This window comes from Malaclemys terrapin, chromosome 1 (assembly GCF_027887155.1).
Source record: "Malaclemys terrapin pileata isolate rMalTer1 chromosome 1, rMalTer1.hap1, whole genome shotgun sequence".
NCBI lineage: Eukaryota > Metazoa > Chordata > Testudines > Emydidae > Malaclemys > Malaclemys terrapin.
In genome coordinates this window covers 95,004,805-95,028,534 of record NC_071505.1, presented here as the reverse complement: position 1 = coordinate 95,028,534, position 23,730 = coordinate 95,004,805, and the positions used below count along the sequence as shown (strand labels likewise).

The window sequence follows — 23,730 nt, the reverse complement described above, 5'->3', positions numbered from 1 at the left end:
GTTATCATTGAAGAAGCTAAGTTTAATATTTCATGTCTGTTCCTAGGAGAATAGTTTTCTGGATCTAACTACTAGCCCATCAAATCCAGTATGCTCTACAACATACATAGCCTGATGCTACAGACAAAGCCAAAAGTCAGTGCACTCAGTCAACTGTCTAATGCTGTAGATCGCAGTGGGGTTGGGGGTGGGGACAGGAATTCCATCCTGACCCTACTACACAGCCTCCTTAGAATTTAAGAAGTTCTTCATTATGCTCATCTTCACTTTTTTTTAGGAGGTTGTGTTGCTACACAGCTTTGTTCTTTTTAATGGAGCTTTTACTTAAGACTTCCAGAAGTCATTACTAGACTTGCTACAGTTGCTCCTGGGGGAATTCTGCACCACTGCACACATGCAGAATTCATGTCCCCCACAGATTTCTTTGCTTCCCCACAGAAAAATGATGGGGAAGCAAAGGGAAGCTGAAAGAGTGGTCATGTGTCCCTCCCCAACAGCAAAGGCATGTCATTTTGGGCACCCAAAGCAGCCAGCAGAGAGGTAAATCACCACGGAGGGTGGGGTGGGGGGGCTGCGGATGCCTTAGTGGCTCCTGTCCTGTGCTGGGCTCAGCTGCTAGTCCTGGCTTGGATGGGAGTGGCGGAGGATGGGACTTGCTCTTCCCCTGCAAGAAGCAGCTGGAGGTAGGTCAGACCCACCCCCAGAAAGCTCCAACCCCCTGCTTCCTGACCCTTTCAACCACCACGTGAGGATTCACTATAGATGGAGATACTCACCCACCCATCCAACCCCTGTGCATCTGGACCTCCCTATATCCGGACCCCACGAGGCCCAACACCTCCTGCAGCCAGAACCCCTACACTGAGCCCCCCTACACCTGAACTCACGCCCTGCCACACCCAGTCCGCCCCACCATGCCCTACTCCCCCTGCATCTGGACCTCTGCCAAGCCCTACTCCCCCTGCATCTGGACCCACACCCCTGCATCCAGGCCACTCCCTACTGAGGTCCCCACACCCAAACCCCCACCACACCAAGCCCCAACCAGCTGCACCTGGACCTCCACCCCACCAAGTGCTTGTGCCCACTCTCCCAGCACCCAGACTCCCTTGCTGAGCCCCAACCACCTTCACCTGGACCCCCACCCAGAGTCCCATTCCCCCTGCACCTGGGACCCCCACAACGAGCCTCTGTGCATCCAAATCCCCACCGCATCCGAACACCACACCTATATTGCCCCACACAGAACCCCTTCACTCCACACCTGGATCCCCCACACTAAGCCCCTCCATACTTGGAGCATGCCAGGCTGAGCCTGTTTGCACCACACCTGGATTGGGGCCCAGGGCTGAGCACGTGTGCAAGACTGTCCCTCTTGCTTGCTATCTTGGTGCGCCTAGCGCAGAGGGGCAGGATCCCAGAGTGTTTCTGGGGCAGGCCCAGCCGTTGCACTGTGTCAGGGTTGGGTGCAGCCTCACTGCCAAGTCCATGTCTGGGGGCGGGGGGAAGCTGCAGGGTGATCTCCCACCTCTGTCAGCCAGTGACCTGTGCTCCCCACTCCCATGCTGGAGCCTCTGTATTTGACAAAATATGCAGAATTTTAAAATAGTGTGCACAGAATTTTTATTTTTTGGCACAGAATTCCCTCAGGAGTATATAGTTCACTGCTTTCCTTTCTAGTCACATCCTGACTCATCCAAGACATTGGACAATGATTTATTTCATAATTGGAATGTAGATGTTTGGTGATTTTTGTTAAAAAATTCATTGACATTAGGGCTGTCCAGACTTGCCAGTTGCAATATTTCTACTACTGTACATTAAGTAAAAGGCACAGCATTAATATGTGCCCCGCTGGCCATGAGAAAAAGTAATCCAGAAACTTTGAGGGCATTTTGGCATCACGTATTCAGCTGGATAGAGTACATGCGAATGGGGCAATAAATATGCGAGGTATCAAGAATCTTAGTGACAACAGGTTAAAGGGACTTGGACTAACTGGAGGAGAGGGGTAAATTAACCACTGATGAGAAATTTTAAGTTCTAGGGTCCAAATATGTCAACTTCAAGACACTGAACCATTCCTATCCTGCTGGAAAATTAGTTCATTTCACATATGTGCACTACCTGATTTATACAAGATTTAGATAGTGAATGGCAAACTGGATTCTGGAAGTGGACGGTCATGTCCGAAAAAGAGACTTCTTTCTACCTTTCCTCTCTCTGTACCACGCAACAAGGAATTTCTCTGATAAGTTAATCTGAAGTAGTCTACTGTCAAGGTCAATCATGAGATAGAAAGACAAGAGTTAGTGTGTGTCTTACAGGTTCCCTTGAAAGGTCTCCAGCAGGTATTTTCAGAATGGTGAATATGGGATACATGCTTTTGGATGACCAGCTTTAGAATTCTCTTAATTTGATCTCAAGCACTATCTGGTAAGTGCATGAAGCAGCATTTCCACCCTCTAGTATAGTCCTTGTCACAGAAGGGTTGCTTTGTGACAAAGTTTTTAAGTGGGAATTCCCAAAAAACACAAATCATACAACAGTAAGACACTACCATCACAATTTATCTGGGTGATGGCAATGGTCAGTCACATTTCCCACCCCACGCAATAACACTGTTCAAACTAAGTCATATTACACTTTATAGTTGACTTAATAAAGCTAACTAGGGCTTACAAAGCGCACACACTGGTGTCTGAAAATACCAACTGCTGCTCGCAGGGGGTGGCCTTATCTTAACTTTAAAATCAGTCTTAAATCCAGCAAATCTAGGCTGGCTGTCACCTAACACTGTTTACTTGAAATAAATATTCCAAGATCACTATCCTGCATTATATGCTTTCTGCAACTGTTGTTTGTTATTAGTGATATACAGTACATGCTTTCTCAGCAAAGGAGAGAATCCCTCTCCCAGAGACAGCATGCCCACAAGGAAAACATTCCAGAGGGAGAACACATACTTCATGACCACTGGACAGAGTAATCCCACTTACGGAGATAGCAGTAGTTTAGAAAACTGCAGCCCATCCCTGCTGCTCAAACAGTTTTGCTGGGGGATTGTTGCCTCAGGAGTCAGAACAAACAGCAAGAACTTTGACCAGACATGTAGAATTCCTCAGGAACACTGCATTAGAGGGTGTAAGGACTTTCAGACAGTTTTAGCCCCTTGTTATCTCAGGGTCACTTTTCTCCCTTCTCCAATACTTTGCATTAAGGATGATGAGACTCTTTGGGGTGCTGAAAAAAGCTTAGTCAGATGCTTTAAGTATAAGAACCCTCCAGCTACTCACATTATTGTAGTAAATACACATTTGCTTGTCACAGGAGAGGGCAGGGATTAAGTTAATTACATCTAGTTTGAAGACAGGGAAGAAAAATGGGGCTGGCTACTTTTTGTGGAGCTGTAGGGCACAAGGCCTTACCAAGGAAAATATTGGTACAGCCATATCATCCTGGCCTCTAGGTACAGAAATTCAATGCAATAGCATATCAGAGAATTTTTTTTTATCTTCCATACCAATAATATTTCAAATAAATATTCTAATATTTTCCCCTATCCATATAGAATGAAAACTTGAAGCTGTTTGGCAGCCATGTTCAAATGTGATTTCTACAATGGAAACAAGGTCTACAGCTCACCAGAAACACTATGGCTGGCTTTTTAATTAGTTCTACTACACTGTGACAGTCTGTATACTAGTCCTTTGTGCCAAAAGTTGCCCACCTGCGTTTCAAATGGTTCAGCTCTACCATTGAGAGCAAATGTGGAAGTGTTGGACAGAAAAGCCTAGCGTAGCTAAGGTTTACAAGATCCAAGTTTGATTCTCAACACCACTCCCCATGCAGTCAAGGATTGGGAGATCCTCCCTTGGAAGCAGAGGTAAGCTGCAAAGAGGACTCATTAAGTACCTTCTGGCCAGGAAGACAGCCAAGACACTTTAATAGAAAATACCAAGCAGCCTTGAGGCTCAACAGGTATGCAGGGACCAAGTGAAAACAACTTCACCACCTATAAATACTGAGGCCTGGTCTACACTACAGAGTTCGGACGATGTAAGGCATATCTTATGTTGACCAGCTCTGTAAGTGTCTACACTAAAATGTAGCTCATTGATGTAACTCACCCACTACACTGACTTAACTCCACCTCCAAGAGAGGTCTAGCTCTTAGGTTGACATAATTAAGTCAACACAGTTAGGCCAATACAGTGTCAGTGTAGATACTGCATTGCTTACATCGACTGTTGCTCCCTTTCAGAAACAGTCCCACAATGCCCCTCACTGGCAGTTAAATCCTAGTGAGGCTGACACAAGGAGTGTAGTGTGGATGTGTAGAACCCATTCAGTTACTGCAGTGGCTGTATGTCAATGTAATTTAGGTCAACTTAATTTTGTAGTATAGACTTGCCCTCAGACTCTGAAGACATATCTAACATCTGCAAGGCTTTGCACTGCTCCATCCCTGCATACTTATCTAGTTGAACCCTGTGTGCACCCCACACTTTGTAGCAGAAACAAGTGGAAACAACACTCAGCTTTCCCCTGCCCTGTCTGCCATGACCTTAAGCTAACTTGCTTCTTCTGGTTAGTCTTCCAGTCCTGACCTCTACCTTTTCCCTCTTTCCAAAGAGGAAGTTATTCATTTTTAATAAGGAGCCTAGTTGTGCACACAATAAGCCTCTCAATCTTTTACTGATTTAGAACTGGTCCTCCCAAACCCTCCTCTTAAATGTTTCTAGAGCAGTGGCTCTCAACCTGGTGGTACACAGAGGACTTCCAGGGGGTACTCAACTTGTCTAGATCAGTGTTTCTCAACCTGGGGGTTGCAACCCCCAGGGGGGTCATGGGACAAATTTAGGGGGGGTCCCAAGTGCAAGGGCCCTGTGAAGCTAAGTTACATGCTTCAGCTCTGGGTGGTGACAGGTCTCAGGCTTCAACCCCGCCGCCCGGGTCTGTGACTTCAGACAAGGCTCACAAGTGAAAAACAGGCTCAAGTATCACACTGAAGTGTAAGTATAAAATAAATCAATTGGAATATATAAATATTGTAATCATATGATGAAAATGAGAAAGTCAGCACTTTTTCAGTAATAGTGGCTGTGACACTTTTGTATTTTTAGGTCTGATTTTGTAGGCAAGTAGTTTAAGTGAAGTGAAACTTGGGATACACAAGACAAATCAGACCCCCTGAAAGGGGTACAATAGTCTGGAAAAGTTGAGAACCACTGCTCTAGAGCACTTATCACCATAAATATTTGAGTGCTTTCCCCACATTTTTTCACCCCTTTTATGTCTTCTTTACTCTGGAAACTCCATAGAGCGTGTTCTTTTACTAGTCTGAAGTGCTAGTGCTGCTCATAAGTAGTGGTCTCCAAGTACAATAGAATAGGGAGGGATTCAACTCAAGCACCAGGACGTAGCAAATTCACTCTTACAGGAAGCATGTACACCCTATAAAATTTCATGTTCCCCTCACTGTAAGGGCAATAATTTGGAAAATATAATGTACCAGACAAAGTTTCAGTGATAAGAGAAAAAAACAAAACAAGAGGAGGAAGAAAAATACGAGCACATTCTTACTCCTCATAATCAATGAGTAATAGCCTTCCCACATGGACCACAATAAAGTTTAGCCTCTCCACCATAAGTGCGGTGGATGGGGTAAGTCTACACAACTAATCCTCCCAGTACCCAAACAAGCAAGAGACTGTATTTGTAAGCTAGATGCAGTAATTGTCAGAGTAGAGACATCACCCCAAAATATTCTACCAATACAGTCAAAAATATCCGTTTCAGATATAACCTGCATCTGCCTTTTTGGCCTATATTGAAGAATCATAATCCATACTGTCATAATCAGATGTGCACAAGGGAAAATTTAAAGTATTTTACATGGCAATTACCAGTAAGTGGAAGAGAGAAAGAACTAGACAGAGTTATGGTTGATACAACCACATATTTCCAGATTTAATATTTACAATGCAATACATAGTTGCATATATCTATGTAACGGTTATTAAAAGTCACATATTAAGTCTTACTGAAGTTATTTGGGAATTCTACTTTTAGGTGGCTGAATCATGACAGTACACAAGTGTCAATATTACATGTGTGCATTTCACGTTGCCTGCTGTACAATATCTTAAACTGCAAGCTCAAGTGCTTCTGTACAAGACTTGTGTGTCAGGAAGTTAAATAAAGCAGATAAAGAACATTTTAGCATGCAATAGAAAGTTTAAACTTTTATTATGTTCTAGTATTAACATTCATACTGCAATAGCACCTAAAGGCAATAACCAGTTTGGCACCCCATTTTGCAAGGCATTCTACAGACATAGCATGACAGTCCCTGCCCAACAGAGTTTACAGCCAAAAAGCCCTCACTATTTCATCCTAAAAAAAGTTCACCTGGAAAACCATACCATTTTATAGACAGTTATCAGCTACATTTTGGGGCCAGGGGGTTAACAAATAACTGTTTTAGTTACACTTTAGTTACACAGGGTGCAAGATTAAACCACCACCATAACTACTACAGCGTTGCTGTAAAATCAGATCAGTGACTCCAGTTCACTTCTGCTCAAAGCAGCACCAAGCATGCCACTAAAATCACTCAGACACAAAAGCAGCCATCCTCTTAAGACGAAAAGAGCCTGCATTCTAACAGTAAAGCCATCTGCATATCCTGCACATCCTGGACATCCAGGTTGGTCAAGAGATAGTATAAACTCAAGTAAACAGGCGCATTTAAAGAAAGTTAAGATCATATTATCTTAAATTGTGTTGTATCACTAAACCTAATTACAGAGAAGTAAACTACAAGAATACATTTTACTTAAGAATAAACAGGAAATTGCAATCTTGATTATCTGACAAGAAACGCAGTTCCCTAGCCAAATACAAGAAACCAAAGTTGTAAGCTTTGCCTACACCAAAGATTTTTCTATCAAAAATAGAACCTGCCGTACAAATCTGAGTATCTGCTTTGCATGCATTCACATGAGAACTGTAGTTCCTGTGTCTTAACCTACATCATATCATGTGGATTTCTTGCCGAGATTGATCAGTAAAACTAACTTTTGATGAGCAGCAGAATTCATGCCGATCTTGATCATGACAAACATTCCTAAACTGTTAAATTTCTCTCAACATATACTACGGTTCATTTGTTACAAATTGTTGCTGGTCACCCATCCACCTGGCTCTAGACTCTACTCCTTAGTAAAGTGCCTAAAGCTGCTTGTGTACATTGTAACTAGATACTAGTTTTCTTTTGAAGGAAGATGAAACCTCAAACCCCAGCAACACAAATCCACAGGAGTTATGAAATATGCCTTTGCATACCCTGCTCATAATGCCTTTCCTCATCCAACATAATGCATATCTATTGCCTATGTTTCCTGCTGCTGTATGAAGTGTTGTAACCCTGTTGGGCCCAGAATATGAGAGACAAGGTATGGTAACATCTTTTATTGGACCGACATCGGTTCATGGAAGGTACAAGCTTTTGAACTATACAGAGCTCTTCCTCAGGTGTGGGGAACTATTATTTCAGATAAATATGCCAGGGAGTTCTATAGTTACAATTTTGTTGTGCTTAGACACAAAGGTGACATTGACATAAGCAATACATAATGCAAGAGCAAAAGAACTAGTTTCTGAAGTAACTGGCAATGAAATTGTTCAGAGTTTTATTAATGGAAAATTGCAAACTCCACTACCTCTTTGGTCTTCTCTAGGAAGCTCAGGGAAAAAGCAGCATGCTGCCTGGGAGAGTAACAGATTGAAGAGGCAATGACTGAAAGCAGGTACATGGTGTATGCTGTGGAGAGAGTCTGGGTTGGTATCAGATCAGATGTTGCTATGCCACTACAGTACTCTTGGATAACAACAGGAATCAGTGTTGAGTTCCGAAAATGTTGATCTTCTCAATACAAGTTCCCACAGCCACCAAGTGACTTGAAAGGGAAAGTGTGCATGAAAGGGATAAACCATAATTAAACAAGGGCACAGAGATTAACACAAACCTGTACTTAATGTACTCCTAATTTACTAGGACACACCCATTGGTAATAACTTCCAGGGTAGACATTGCATTTGCATGTGACTACATACAGTTTGTGTTATTGGATAACACTTCAAGATAGGTTGTTCGTTTCCAGATCCTTTTGCAAAGACGACTGAATTAGTCCTACCGGACGGCGTGCTCAGACCAAAAAAACTGAAGATGCAAGGTCACCTCAAGCCAGCACACAACTAGATTGATTGCCAGCAAAAACAATGCTGCTGCAGGCAATGCAATACTATTGCAGCTTTATCCCAGCCCAAAGAAATTACTGAAAATGAACACAAGGAAAATTTTTCTCTAACACTTATTATGCAATGCAGCTGTTTGCATATATGCTTTAAAATTGCAAATAAACATCAAGCAAGTGGGTTAACAAAATATACATATTAGAAGCCAGGAAGAACCCTCAGTGCCATCTAGCATTCCTTCAGATTAAGCACTGCACTTACAATGAACAAAACCATGTTCAATCTTATGTTCCGTCTTGAGGATTCAGACATCTTTCAGAAGAACTTCACACTAGTTTCTGGACCTTGAAGTTTAGCTGTTAGAAAGCCTCTCCTATAAGACAACCTGAAGCTGCCTTGCAAGAATGTAGACCTACTATAGAAAGATTTTTGCATCATAACTCTTAGTTCCTCTTTAAATAAATCCTAGATTAACCATAAGAGTGTGCCTGTACCTCCAAGCAGGTCCATTTTATGATCTCACCATGGTAAAGTCATACAGATCCCTAAAAGTTACATAATCCTGGGCAAGAGAAAGATTCAGAAGGCTACTCATACTCAAGAGTCTTAAAGTCATTCCAGCCTAATTAGAAGGTTAGAGGTAGCAAAAAAATCAGAACAAACTAGTCCCACTGTTCATCTCCCAGCAACTCAGCATATTGATACGGTCATGAGACAGACACCTCCCACAGACTGGTGTCCAATCAATGTCTGAAATAATTTAGACACTATAGCAGCTCGATCTCTCAGATTTTCAAACACAGCTAGCCACGCAGGCATGTACATTCTCGTTCTCACCTTCATGGAGATAGTTTGGAAGAGAATTATCCTATGAAATAGGGTTTGTTGCATCATTTAATATGGCATTTTTAAAGGAAGACCAATAAAATAATGCTTCGTGCTTTCATGCTGCCTGTTACAATACTAATACCAGGCCTCAGCAGTCAGACTATGAGCTTTTGCATTATCAGCACGCTTGACTGCTTTAAACACCTGCAGCTTTTGACTACACAGAGGACATTAGAAAAATTTGCAACTTAAGAGAAATACTAGTTGCCATTTACTACAGAGTTTTAACACAAGACCTTCAGTCCCCTGGCATTTGTCATACCAGGGAAACAAATGCTTAGGATGACATACGGGGTAGGTTTACACTGCAATTAAAAACTGTGGCTCCCGGGGCTCAGGCTAAGGGGCGGTTTAAGTGCAGTGCAGACACTGGGCTGCAGCCCAGGCTCTGGAACCCACCCACCTCACAAGGTCCTAGAGCTTAGGTTTTTAATTGCAGTGTGGACATACCCATAGTCTCCAAAGTGAAGGTATATGTACAGTGCCTTCCCTAGTGCTACTTAGTGGATAAACCATTTCCTGGCCTTCTCATTATTTACGAGCTGCTTTACAATAGGGTTACCATATTCTGTGCCTCCAAATGGAGGACACTCCACGGCCCACGGCCCCGCCCCCAGCCCCGCCCATACCCCCACCCCAACCCCGCCCCCTCCCCAAAGTCTCCGCCCCCTCCCCTGCTTCCCGCGAACATTTGAGTCGCGGGAAGCCTGAAGCAGGTAAGGGGGGTGTGGGGGGAGGAGGCGCGGCCCAGGCTGGCCCCCGGCGGCTCCAGCCTGGGTCGGCTCGGGCCCTGGGGTGCCGGCCCCGGCCGACCACCCCCGGCCCGCCCAGCACTGCCGGCCCCCGGCGGCCCGGCGCACCCCCCGGCTCCCCGCCGGCCCGGCGCACCCCCCGGCTCCCCGCCGGCCCGGCTCCCCGCCGGCCCGGCTGACCGGCTCCCAGCCCGGACCCCGGCGCCCCTGGTTCCCGGCCCCGCGCCCCTGGTTCCCGGCCCCGCGCCCCTGGTTCCCGGCCGAGCACCACCCAGCCCTCCCGATTTTCCCGGACATGCCCGGCTTTTGGGGATTTCCCCCCGGACGGGGATTTGAGCCCCCAAAAGCCGGACATGTCCGGGAAAATCCGGACGTATGGTAACCCTACTTTACAATGTAGACTTAGTTGTGACAATACATCCATTTGTTTTCTTTAGCCCATTTTAAGGCAGACAATCAGAAGACATCTAGAAAGCATGAGAAAAATTGTATATTCTCAACAGCCACAACTGCCTCTCCTAGAACAAAGATGTCAAGCTGACAAGGGTCTAACTATTTTACTGAAAGTTTAACTTGAACCAGACATGAAGTAAGCAGAACCATGCTCCTAGGATCAATAACCTGGAAAGTGAGATAAGACTGCTCTGACAGAAACCCATCAAGGCCTGGGTTTGTTCCTCTGGAATAAGAGTAATCAGCAGAAAAACTTAATAAAAGTATCAGTCATCCTATTATTTATATAAGAACAGATGTGCACTACATGGCCATGCAAGCCTGAGGACAAGGTCACTACCTTCTCCTGAAAACTTACAATATCAGCTCTTGGCAAGACAAATTAAACATTGAGAGAGGACACTACATAAGAAATTCAACCTTCTTAGTCATATCCAGTTTAGAAGGTCCAGACATTTCACAGCTATTTATCTGGTACCATTCATGATTCTACACTGATTCCAACAAAACTACTGAAAATCTTAGACAAGAGATTTTTGTGTAGTGTCTGCCTGCAGACATATACATATACACATACACACACTGAAGTAATCCAAACTGCTCAGGAGAAACAAGCCACCCTAAATAGCCTCTATTGATGTAAAGCTTCCATGACTTAAGGTAAACTGTACAGTTTACTACAGATGTAGCTTCAGAGGCAATTTCACATAGCCCAGTAGTATCATGGACTGTTAGCATTATCCTGCACAACTTCAAAGTACTTAATTACTAAAGTAGCCCCACTTACTTGTATTAAGGGTCTTTTCTTCCAAATATTACCTCTCTAAACACCCCACATAGCAGAAACATTTGCTTATCTCAGCTAAGCAGAAGATTTAAGTGCCACAATTCCAGAAAGTGGGCATATGAATCAATGCAAGGCTGCATCAAGGTTTGCAGCTTTCATTGGAGTGTCACAGATAAATTAACTTAGTCATCAGGTAACAATGTGACTAAGTTAGAAAGTATCTTTACACAGGCAGTAACTGATTACAGAGCTTTTACTTTTAACTGAAAAGTAACTCAAAAGGCATCACACCTATGCTTAACGGAAGAAACTGTATTTTAAGGAGAGTTAGGGATGTGTGTTTAATCTTAGAACCAAGGTTCATAAAGCTCCACACCTCTATGCAAATTACTCTGTGCCTTCTTTACAGAGAAGAGCAGGGCGACATGGTTTGCTAGTTTGGACTCCTTCTAGGAGAACATTCGTTCAGCTTCAAAGCTATCATGTGTTACTTAGCACATCAGTGTAGATAAGACAGACCTGATAAACAGTCTCTCCCACAAAAACCTAGATTCTTAGCCCACTCTGGGTGCGGCCAGGCCAGAAAGACTCGCAAACAGGAAGAAAGCAATGCAGATAAGCACAAAGGTGATTCAGCAGGAGGACGGGGCTGGAAGAGGGTACCAGTAGCTATTGTGAGAACTGCCTCCTTAACCTGACCAGTGCATCTTGGTACCATGAAACTACAGTGTATTCGGCAGAACAAAATACCGCTTTAAGGCTCATTTCACACGGCGTCGAGGCAGACCAGGACAGGAGCACTCCTGATTAAACCCATTGGGTACGTTTCACCCTCGGGGGGGGGGGGAGGGAAGGGGGAGCTTGTTTCTTTCTACTCCTAAGGGAGGCAGGTTGGTAACAACGCTGGAGGGTTTCGCGCTGGAGCGGGCTCGGAAAGTCCCGCGCTCTCCGAGCCTTTGCACACTGCAAGCTTCATCTTGCCCCGTCACTCCCTCCCCGCGGCTGGACGAGCCGGAGCGAGGCGAATGAGGAAGTCTGGCTCGGAGGGCGGAAGCCAAGCCCATTGCAATGTCTGCAGCGGGACTGTCAGCCCGTGACTCAGGCGGGAGCCCTGACAGCTGCCAAACGCTCCCTTCGCCCGCCCGTTACTCGCGCGGGGCCGGGGGGGGGGGGGGGGGAGAAGAGGAGAGAGAAAATGAACCCGCGCGAGCGGCACCCACCCACCGCCGGCCAGGGACCGCCCGCGGCACAACGCCGCCCCCGCAGAGAGGCGCGGGCACGGGCCCGGGCACGTGCTGCGCTGCCCCGGGCCAGGGCTCGCCCTGTGGGCAGGGCTGCCAGCGCGCTGTCCTGCACGGGGCGGGGGCGACCTCCGTGCCCCTGCGGATGCCCCCTGTCCGCTCTCCGGCCGAGGGGGAGACGGCAGGTAACGGCTCTGCTGCTAGGCCGGGCACAGCCACTGCCCGGGCCCCAGCCCGCTGGCGAGACAAGCGGCTCCCAGGTACCGGAGCAGACCCGCCCGACCCTGTCCACTCCCAAAGCCGCCAGCGCCACCCTGAGAACCAAGCGCGAGCGCTGCGTTCCTCGTCCCCGCCCGCACCTCACCTGAGTCGGGTCAAAGCCTGGGAAGAGCCGCGGCGGCGGCGCCTGCTCCTTGCGGTGAGAGACTGGTCCTCGGGGCCGGTTCCTTGCACAGACTCACCGCTCGCCCGCCGCGCTGCTCCGGCTTTAACACCTCTAACTCCCCGGCACTGCGAGGTTTCAAGCCGGGCGGAGCGGCCGCGGCCAAGGCACAGTTCCGCCCCGTTTCCATATCAGCCACCAATAGAAACACGGGTTGCTTCTGATTGACTCCGACCATAGCCAACAGCGGTCGAGGAGGCGCCTCTAGGAAGAGGAGGTCTAACGCTCGAGAGTGAAGAGCCCAGCCAATGGGCGCTCAGTCAGGGAGGGGCGCAGATTGACAACTTGGCCAACCAATGGGAACTAGAGTAGGCCTGCCGAGCGTGTCCTGCCGGTGCGGGGAGGATCAGAGGAGCTGATAGGCGGGGGAGGGAGAGGGCAAGGGCACTGTACGGGGGGAGGGGGCACTATGCCCCACATGCCCCACAGTCACCACAGCCCTTGTAAAGCACAGCTACACTCCCACAATCCCCTTCACCGCCCCACACAGCCCCTGGGTGGGCAGTGCCAGGCCCGTCCCATGGCCCTTCACCCCACCTGCCCTTCCTCTGGCATCTCCTCCACCAGGACCAGCTGGGAGATCCCTGGGCCAGGTGCTACTGGGCCCATCCTGGGCAGCTCCAGGCCATTCTGGAATTCTTCATCTGTAGAAATTACAGTTGTCTGCCAGTCACTTTAAAAACTACAACCCACTGGCCAGTGCCAGCTAAGCAGACCCTTTATTTCATTGGGTGGTTTCCAGTGCCTTCCCTTTCTTACACTGTGAATGCCTCAATAGCGCCTTCTTTCTTGCTTGAGGGCTGGCAGAATTACAGCCCAGGTTTCAGCCTCCTCTGATGGGGTATATTCCTGGTCCTCCAAAGATTTTACCAAAGTTGTCTAGGAAAAAGAAAGCAGAACCTGATACTTCTAATGTGAAAATAACGCTTTATATATCAGATATTCTTTACCCATTATTAAGGAGCAGGAAAGGCACAAATATATTTTTCTTTGTTTTACAATTGGTCTTTAAAAATAAGGACCCTTGAAAGGGATTAAGAAATGAATGGGGAAACAGAGCTGTGGAAGGATGGAGGTGATGTGGCTGTGCATTCTTGTGCATGCAACAACACTCTTCACTTGCTGAAATTTAGAGAGCTGGGATACGGGGAGGCCACAGAAGAGGGGGATGTAATAGCCAAGATGAGAGGCGAGGAAAAACGACTAAGGCTTTCAGAAGACAGTGGCAGTGAACCATGAACAATGTTGCAGAAGTGTTGATAGGAAGGAATACTTAGCTATTAATTATTAGGGTTGGGGTTACTATATATGCGTCAGGCATTTTACAAGTAGATAAAAATACAAGGTACCACTCATATAGAGCTTCTCATAACCGTCTTGTGAGGTAGGCAGATTCACAGGCATAGACAACGTAAAATAAAGAAAGATCAAGGATCATACTAAGCTTATCTACAGAAGAGGCAAATGATAGAGGCTTCAGCTGAAAAAAAATTAGAAGAAATTAAGATGTGTTTGAGCAAGCATTTCTTGCCCAAGAGAAGCACTTCTGTCTTAGATTTATCTAAGGAAGTTGGAACAATGCTACAAGTTTATTTGATCAAGCCACAAAAGGTGGAGCAGGAGAAGCCAGTAAAGGTGGTGAAAGATATGTACAGCTAAGTAACAGGGATATAAAAGTGGTATTGTTAAAGATACAGATGAGTGAGAAGAATGCTGGTGGAAAAGAATAGGAGGGCTGAAAATTTAACTCTGTGGGACCTCATACAGGACAGGTCTTGGTGTAGAAAAATAGCTACCAGCAGAGACAGAGAATGCAAGGGAGGTAGGACAAGAGGGAACCAGGGACATATGCATAATCAACAGTATTCATGTGGCCCAAAATGATGGAATGGTCCATTGTGTCCAAGGATGCATGTAGGAAAGAGAAAGAGCCATCAGTAGCAGCATAAAAAAAGGCTGTTTACTACTGGAGAGTGGTTTAAATTTTATGGCTGGAGTGAAACTTAAATTGAAAATGGTCAAAGATACTAATATGCAATAGGCTATTAAAGAATGAGAGGAAGCTGCCTTCTCAACCACTTGGCTGAGAAAGGAAAAGACTAGAGAGAGGAGAGTAGTTAGTAGGATGACCAGATGTCCCGATTTTATAGGGACAGGCTCCTATTACCCCCCCATCCCCATCCCGATTTTTTACACTTGCTGTCTGGTCCTCCTAGTAGCTAGGACCACAGTTACTGCAATTTTGCGCCCTCTTTTCCCTCCTGGAAAAATGTCTAATTTCTTTTGAACATTCTTAATTGTTCTCTAATGCTAATATTTCTGTGTGTAAGCTGATTCAGGTTTGAAATGGCTAGTTTCCTTTGCTTGTTTATTTATTAGCACCAGATTATGCATGCCAGTTACACAGTACAGAGACTTTTGTTTTGTGGTGGCAGCAGTCACCCTAAAAAGGAGGCATACATATGAAAGTGTAATCAAAAAGTTTTCCTGTGAAGCCATGCAAGTTGAGTGCATCTGTTATGTCCTAAAAGCTCATGCGATTTTTATTTGATCCTTCTGACCAGTTCCAATCATAACGTTTATTGCTGGACAATATGTGCCAACAGCATCCATTTGGAAGAACAAATCTGCCACTGTCTTTATCTGAATTCTAAGTCATCGCCTCCTCAACAACTAACCAGCAGTATCCAGAAGTACCCGGTGTCAGGAAACACCTCTTTCCTAGTCAATCGGCATCCAGGTTCTAGAATTCTGAAGCACATCTTCTCCTAGGCAATTAGCACCCAGAGTTACAATTGTCTCCAACCAATCAGCTTCCAGGACACCCCAATCTATCAGGGATTGTGGATTGTTGAAAACACTGTCTCCTCTCACCTGTGTTCAGGAATCAAACCCAGGTCTCCCACATAGCACCAACCCTGTACATTTTGAAATGCAATCACATCATCTATGCAAGATTTCCTGTCTAGTGTGGTGAATGTGATATTCCATATATACTGACTGTCAGGGGTACTCCATGGTCATTCTTTTTTCAACTGAAGTATTGCTCTGCATAGAAAATGGAAATACCTTTCTTCCTTCCCTTACAGACACAAATCCTGCCCAACTCTGATTTCTCTTTAAGCTTGCCCTTCATTTTGCTTTAATGGATTTGGCACTATGGTGACTGATCCAGCTCTAGAAGCACACTGTTCTGGGGGTGTTTTGCTCTGCAACCACTTGATTGTTCTCTGGAAGTCGGTGACTATACTCTGGACCAGGTGTGCTCAGTGCATGTAATGAGGCAGGCTGCCAGACATGCTCTGTGCATATATTGCACCAGGTCAGATATCTCAATGGCTTTAATGTGCTATGCCAGGCATGTAAGGCACTGGGCCAAATATTTTAAGTGCAACCTTTTTTCTTAGGCTAATCTAAGATAGGTCAGGATAGATGCTCATTGGCAAGGCTGTGTGTGTGTCTGTGTGTGTGTGTCTGTGTGTGTGTAAACTTGCACTTCTCTTGCCCAAGCTGTACCATTCCTGAGATAAACAGGAGATTAAGTCTCCAAGTCTGTCAAACAGGCCAGCACCTTTGGCCAGCAACTAAGTACACTTTAATAATGAAAACACTTTCCTAATGTTTTGCAGATAAAATCTCTGCTTTTATTTTGCTGTGTTTCTAGCCAAAAATTGATAGAATAAAAGACAAAGAGAGACAAAGGAGTAAAGTTGTTTATCTCAGAGAACGGGTATTGCTAAATGCTAACCACAGGGACTTTGTTAAGAAACCTCACATGTACAGAGCTGCAGAATGTCACAACATAGTATTGGTAAGAGCTCTGTGGTGTCTGAAATACCAAGAAAGGGAGCTTCGTTGAAATTCCAAAATTTAGGGTCCCTCAAGAATGCTCAGTATTGGCTTTATAAAGCTGTGGCAAGTGCTGGTGGCTACTATAGGTGCAGGTTATAGTTTGAGTTCACACACAATAACAAAAGGAGACAGCACTTTGGAGGCAGATGCATGGGAGAATGGAACAACATGCATTATGAACTTCTTCGTTTACTACTCCCTCTTTCCCTATGTGCCCTGAACTGTATCCATTCAGTGCCAAATCTTTTGGGGAAATAGTCATCAACTGTTGAGAGCACACAACTTCCCTTTCCTATATATGTCCATGCCTCTCCACTCCTCTCCAGTACAAGAACCAGATTTCAGCTCTTTGATTACTGGCAGAGGAGAACCATGAACTTAAAAACAAGAAACAAGACTGGTTCCATGTCCTAGAGGTTAAAGCTTTAGATGACTTAGGTTTGACTTCTGGTCACCTGAGCTTGAGTTTTGGTTCTGCTCACTTGAGTTATGGCAGGGGGCCAGGAGCACTCTGCAAAGCTGTGCAGAAGTTGTGGGCTCAATGGCTTGTCCTAGTGTGTCACTCCTGAGGCCAGAGGGAATGTGCATGATGCATTGTAGTTTTAATGCAGCATACTGCCTATAAAATACAGCTGCTTTATGCCAGTCTATGGTAAAATCCTATCAAACGTGCCCCCGCAATCCACTCATTCTTGTGCTAAGTGAATGAATAGAAAGATTCTTCATAACCTGCTAAACTCCTACCCCATCACCACAGTTCTTGCTTCTGCTTTAACAAAGAAGAAAACTGTGGTCATTTTCTTAACGCATTAGTGGCAAAGTCCACAGCAGAATATCACATGCATCCAACATCTCTGCTCTCAGTCAAGTGGGATGCAATTAACAGGAGAACCTTGTTGTTACATGTCTAGAGTGTTTCCCCTGCTCCCCAGCAGAAGGCACAGATCATAGAATCATAGAATATCAGGGTTGGAAGGGACCTCAGGAGGTCATCTAGTCCACCCCCTGCTCAAAGCAGGAGCAATCCCCAGACAGATTTTTGCCCCAGATCCCTAAATGGCCCCCTCATGGATTGAACTCACAACCCTGGGTTTAGCAGGCCAATGCTCAAACCACTGAGCTATCCCTCCCCCCTACTACAGTGTAGAAACTACCATTTTGGGGGATAATGTTACAGGACAGTTGTACCTTGACACAATTGAAACATGGTTTTATCTTCTCCAGAAATACATCTAAACAAAGGCTGTATTCCCATCTCAGGCAGAGGACAATCTTGTCAGATCTGATGACCTGAGATCTGTTCTTGGAGCTTATGATTTCCTCCAAATGCTGTGTTGGGATTATAACCGCATGATGTAAAGTTGGGGAGACCACATTCCTGATCTACGCACTAACAAGAATGTCTCAGAGCATGCTTACAATCTAACCTACTCTACAAATTACTAATGTGCCCATTATTGTAATCTCTAAGAGCATGCACAGTGCTTGTTTTTTTACCTCAGTTTGTCCCCCTCATTCTCATTTCCAGCTCCTCTTGCCCCATTTTCTTCCTGTTCAGCATTTGCTACCTGGCTTTCAATATCATGCAAGGCTGTCATCCAGTGAAACTGCACAAAAGAGCCAACAGAGGTGAGGATCACCCAGCAAAGGTATCAATGCGCCAAAGACTAGACCTGGGCTGTGAGCTGTCTACCTGCCTCTGGTTCACCCAGACCTCACCAGAACATATCTAGAACAAATCCTGTTGCCTACATAACATAAGACAAGAATAGTGGCTCTTTACTTCTTAATACCTATTTTAATAGCAAATCGGCCAGTGAGAAAAACTCTAATCTTAGGCCTGTACGTCATATCCTCATCTCACCACTGCTGTCTCACAGTTCTGTGGCTTTACAATTGTTTCAGGACCTTTCTCAACATCTCAGACACCTCCTCTTGCTCCTCCCCTTTCTCGGAGGGGGTAAGAAATGCTTCAGATTCCTGAATTTAGAAGGACGTGGGGGCATTCTTCTTACTCAGCAAAGGGATAAAGCTGAGAAGAGCAGAATAATATCCCTTCCCAACCTCCAACTCCCCCACTCCCCCATCATGTTTATGGAATTGGGATGGCAAACAAACTTGCCTGCCTTAACAGGACACTGAGAAAAATGACAGACTCTAAAGTAATTGTAAGTTCCAGCTAAGTGCTGCTTCTCTCTCTCCAGCCTGGTTGGGCTATGTGGAGATTTCTGTCAGAGCCACTACCTTCCTTTCCAGGGATCCAGGCTGAGTCTTGGATGAGGTAAAATGCAGCACAATAAGTCTAGTCACTAGACTGGGAGACTCAGAAAATAGACTAAAGTGGTGCAATTTGGCAGATATAACTCTGCTCTTTCTAGTCCAACAACCCAGTAACATGAATGGTGTTTAACTATTTCTTACATTGTTTTGGTGCTTTTAAGTCTCGATTATTTTCTATGGGCCTCTGACTGAAAGGCTAAGTAAGGCATCTAATTGGAGACTGGTTTCAAAGTAGCAGCCGTGTTAGTCTGTATCCTCAGGCCCTACGCTACCAGCACTCCCAGCTATCTTCGAGACACCACTGACTTCCTGAGGAAACTACAATCCATAGGTGATCTTCCAGAAAACACCATCCTGGCCACTATGTATGTAGAAGCCCTCTACACCAACATTCCACACAAAGATGGACTACAAGCCATCAGGAATAGCATCCCCGATACCATCACGGCAAACCTGGTGACTGAACTTTGTGACTTTGTCCTCACCCACTACTATTTCACATTTGGGGACAATATATACCTTCAAGTCAGCGGCACTGCTATGGGTACCCGCATGGCCCCACAATATGCCAACATCTTTATGGATGACTTAGAACAACGCTTCCTTAGCTCTCGTCCCCTAACGCCCCTACTCAACTTGCGCTACATTGATGATATCTTCATCATCTGGACCCATGGAAAAGAAGCCCTCGATGAATTCCACCATGATTTTAACAATTTCCATCCCACCATCAACCTCAGCCTAGACCAATCCACACAAGCGGTCCATTTCCTAGACACTACTGTGCTAATAAACGATGGTCACATAAACACTACCCTATACCAGAAACCCACTGACCCCTATACTTACCTACATGCCTCCAGCTTCCATCCAGGACACACCACACGATACATTGTCTACAGCCAAGCTCTAAGATACAACCACATTTGCTCCAATCCCTCAGACAGAGATAAACACCTACAAGATCTCTATCAAGCATTCTTAAAACTACAATACCCACCTGCTGAAGTGAAAAAACAGATTGACAGAGCCAGAAGAGTACCCAGAAGCCACCTACTACAGGACAGGCCCAACAAAGAAAATAACAGAACGCCTCTAGCCCGCCACCTTCAGCCCCCAACTGAAACCTCTCCAGCGCATCATCAAAGATCTACAACCTATCCTGAAAGATGATCCCTCACTCTCACAGATCTTGGGAGACAGACCAGTCCTCGCTTACAGACAGCCTCCCAACCTTAAGCAAATACTCACCAGCAACCGCACACCATACAACAAAAACACTAACCCAGGAACCTATCCTTGCAACAAAGCCCGATGCCAGCTCTGTCCACATATCTATTCAAGTGACACCATCATAGGACCTAACCACATCAGCCACACCATCAGGGGCTCGTTCACCTGCACATCTACCAACGTGATATATGCCATCATGTGCCAGCAATGCCCCTTTGCCATGTACATTGGCCAAACTGGACAGTCTCTACACAAAAGAATAAATGGACACAAATCTGACATCAGGAATCATAACATTCAAAAACCAGTGGGAGAACACTTCAACCTCTCTAATCACTCAGTGACAGACTTGAAGGTGTCAGTTTTGGAACAAAAAAACTTCAAAAACAGACTCCAAAGAGAGACTGCTGAACTTGAATTAATATGCAAATTATACACAATTAACTTAGGTCTAAACAGAGACTGGGAATGGTTGGGTCATTACACTAATTGAATTTCCCCCCCCCATGTTAAGCTCTCCTCACACCTTCTATGGGTCATCTCGATTATCACTTCAAAGTTTTTTCTTCTGCTGCTACTGATAGCTCATCTCAATTGATTGGCCTCTTACAAGTGGTATGCGTACTTCCACCTTTTCATGTTCTCTGTATGTATAAATATCTTCTGTCTGTGTGTTTCACTCTATGCATCTGAAGAAGTGAGCTGTAGCCCACGAAAGCTTATGCTAAAATAAATTTGTTAGTCTCTAAGGTGCTACAAGTACTCCTGTTCTTTTTAATTGGAGACTTTTTTTTAATTTTTGTTTTGTTAATCTCTTTTCTTTCTTCCCAAGGTTCAAACAGTGGGAGCAAAGGAAAATAAGTTAGTCCTGGGATTCAGTGGGGTGGAAGGAAGGGTGCCCCCAGGTTTGGTATGGCACTTCTCCTTTCTTAGATTGCCATATGACCATTTGTTCTGTTAATACTGCCTTCCCAGTTAACATTAGGTTTGGTGTTTGCCTTGGGCTTAACCTTCAGTGGTAATTAAGACCAAATATTTGCTCACATTAAAATGGCTCTGTGGTTTTCATTCTACCCTATTGAGAACAAAATGAGACTAGCCTGAAATATTCTAGTGTGCCCCAAAGGTCCCAGGAGTGAGGAATTTTCCAATATTGTAGGAGTCATTTCGAGCATTATCATGACATTGCTGTCATGCTGGGGATCATAACCTTGGTAGTTTACAGCTATCCTCAATTAAAGAGACTGCCTCTGGCTGCCAGCAATCAAACTGGTCCAATCAAAACCATTCTTTTTGGCTTTGGGTATAGTACCAAAGGTGGAGCTACAGCTCTGGTAACCGATGAGTGTCTCTGTGTGGAGGGGTGGTTCAGTATTCCTTCCCAGTAAGTATTCACCCTCATCTGTGGGAATTATTTAAGATGCATTCTTTATCAGTGGATGCTACATACTTTATGCATGCAGCTCAACTGCTTATGCTGCAGGTCTTGTAAACACACCCACCAACACTTGGTATTACACATTGCAAGCTTTATGCATCTGGAGTCACTACATGCTTTGTTCAAGTATCCCACCTGCTTCTCTGCCAAGATTCCCTCCCACATCTGGGACTTTTCTTCTGCTCTCTAGCAAGCCTCCTCTAATCTCCTACCACATTGCCAGCTTCTCCTGCCTCCCACTATCAGCTTGGACAATTCTATACTGCCCAGCCATCTATTCCTCTCCCTCCCTTCCTTCTGAAACACATGGCCAGAGCGGGGAGCTGAGTACAGCTGAGCTGAGGCAACTGTTCCTTGTTCTCTTTAACTCGTGTGTGCTGTCAGATGTGCAGAGGCAGCCTGGGGACAACAGATGCTTGAACTGACAGTATTGCCACCCAAGGCAGAGGCATTAGCACTGTGCGAGGTGGAAAGATAGCTTTGGAGACCCACTGAGGAGTTATCACTTTAGGAGGTAGGTGATATTGATGGAGATATACCGAGGTGTCTTCCCTGCAGGAAGTTATCTTTCAGCAGAGAGGCTGATAGAAGCTCCAGTTAAATCACCTGACCTTTTAATTCCATTTATCAAAGCACCTGCGGCTTCCATTTCCAGCGATAAGCCTAGAATGAAGAAAGCATCCTGAGTGTTTTAATAAACACACAGCCCCTGTAAAGAGTAGTGAGGCACCCATTGGCCCCTGGGCTGGAAGAGCCTGGGGCTGGCACCAATTCCACATGTATTTCTCAGATATCAGGAAGTATGAGACTGTTGGATGAACCAAGGCCACAGAAAAGATGGAGTCAGGGGCCTTTTGTTGGTCTTGGGACATTCCACAACTTGAAGTGGGGGAAGCAGGTGAATGGATTCCTGCTGGACCAAGGTCTGCTGCTTTTCTACTCTGGTTTATTAGAATTATAAAGGTGTTTTGGAAGATTATTATTGGGGCTAAGAAAAATGTGGTGAAGATGCAAAACACAAATAAAAAGATAAGCCAATTCCTCTCCACCCAGTGAATCAATAAACCTAAGTCAGGAAATATTCTTGTCCACTCCCTCTTTCCATTGTCTGTTTATTCATAACTTAAATGTATGTAAAGCATGCTGAAACCACTTGTTATTTTGCTGCTCTGCTTCCTATAGATGCAGTTTAACAACTATGAAGTCTAAGTACCTGCATGGTTTGTTAGTTCACAAAGGCCTATGCTGCTCTTTGAGTCTTCATAAATGAATGTAGATGTATAAAGACCTATTGTCTTGCTGCACAGCTTTTGAATTTCAAAAAACTACCCCTTTAGATGTGGGAGGGAAGAAGCAGAAAGATGAAAACAAGTGATTCAACTTTCCCGCAAAGATTCTCCTACCAAACACCACAATCCAGAAAAACATCTACAGCCCCCCCCCTCCCCCCCGCGCGCGCACACACACCCCACTGTGTGATTTCCTACACATCACAGATGAGCCTAGTGTTAAACGGGACCCGCAAGAGACATTTAAACATTGGGGTTGTGCCATTTTTTGCTTAAGAAAGCAAAGGTCTAAAAGGATTCTTCCTCCCCTGCAAAAAAAAAAAAAAAAAGAAAGAAAAAAGTGTGTGTGGATTCCGCTTCTTTTTTTACCTTAGGAATATTAGGAATGCCGAGGCTGTGATCTGGTTTCACTAGAGCAGTGGTTTTCAACTTTTTTCCATTTGCGGACCCCTACAAATATCAAATGGAGGTGCAGACCCCTTTTGAAATCTTAGACATAGTCTGTGGACCCCCCAACGGTCTGCGGCCCACAGGTTGAAAACCATTGTGCTAGACAATCTCTTGGATATTTTGGAGCATGTTCAGGTGGGGTGTGGAACCTCTAACAAGGCTTCTTTGTGGAGTGTTAATTAGGCACTGGAATTAACAAATACCCAAAGACTCTTAAAAAGTGTCCTTTCCCCTCTTAATAGCTTAACTTAGACTTTCTTGTCATGCCATTATGCCACTAGTCCTCCACGCACCATAGAGCCTCCAAGGGCAGACAAGACCGGGATTTGTAATGTAAAAATCAAGCAGAAAAAGAAAGGACAG

General features: G+C 45.2%; 1 protein-coding gene across 1 annotated transcript in view; it reads right to left on the bottom strand.

Annotated features, from left to right (window-relative positions):
• Positions 1 to 12,901, bottom strand: part of MYH9 (myosin heavy chain 9) — a 97,399-nt gene extending 84,498 nt beyond the window's left edge. Inside the window, exon 1 of the mRNA XM_054032266.1 lies at positions 12,748 to 12,901. The gene's annotated coding sequence lies outside the window, so the exon portion shown is untranslated. The remainder of the gene's footprint in view (positions 1 to 12,747) is intronic.
• Between the last annotated feature and the right edge of the window lie 10,829 nt (positions 12,902 to 23,730).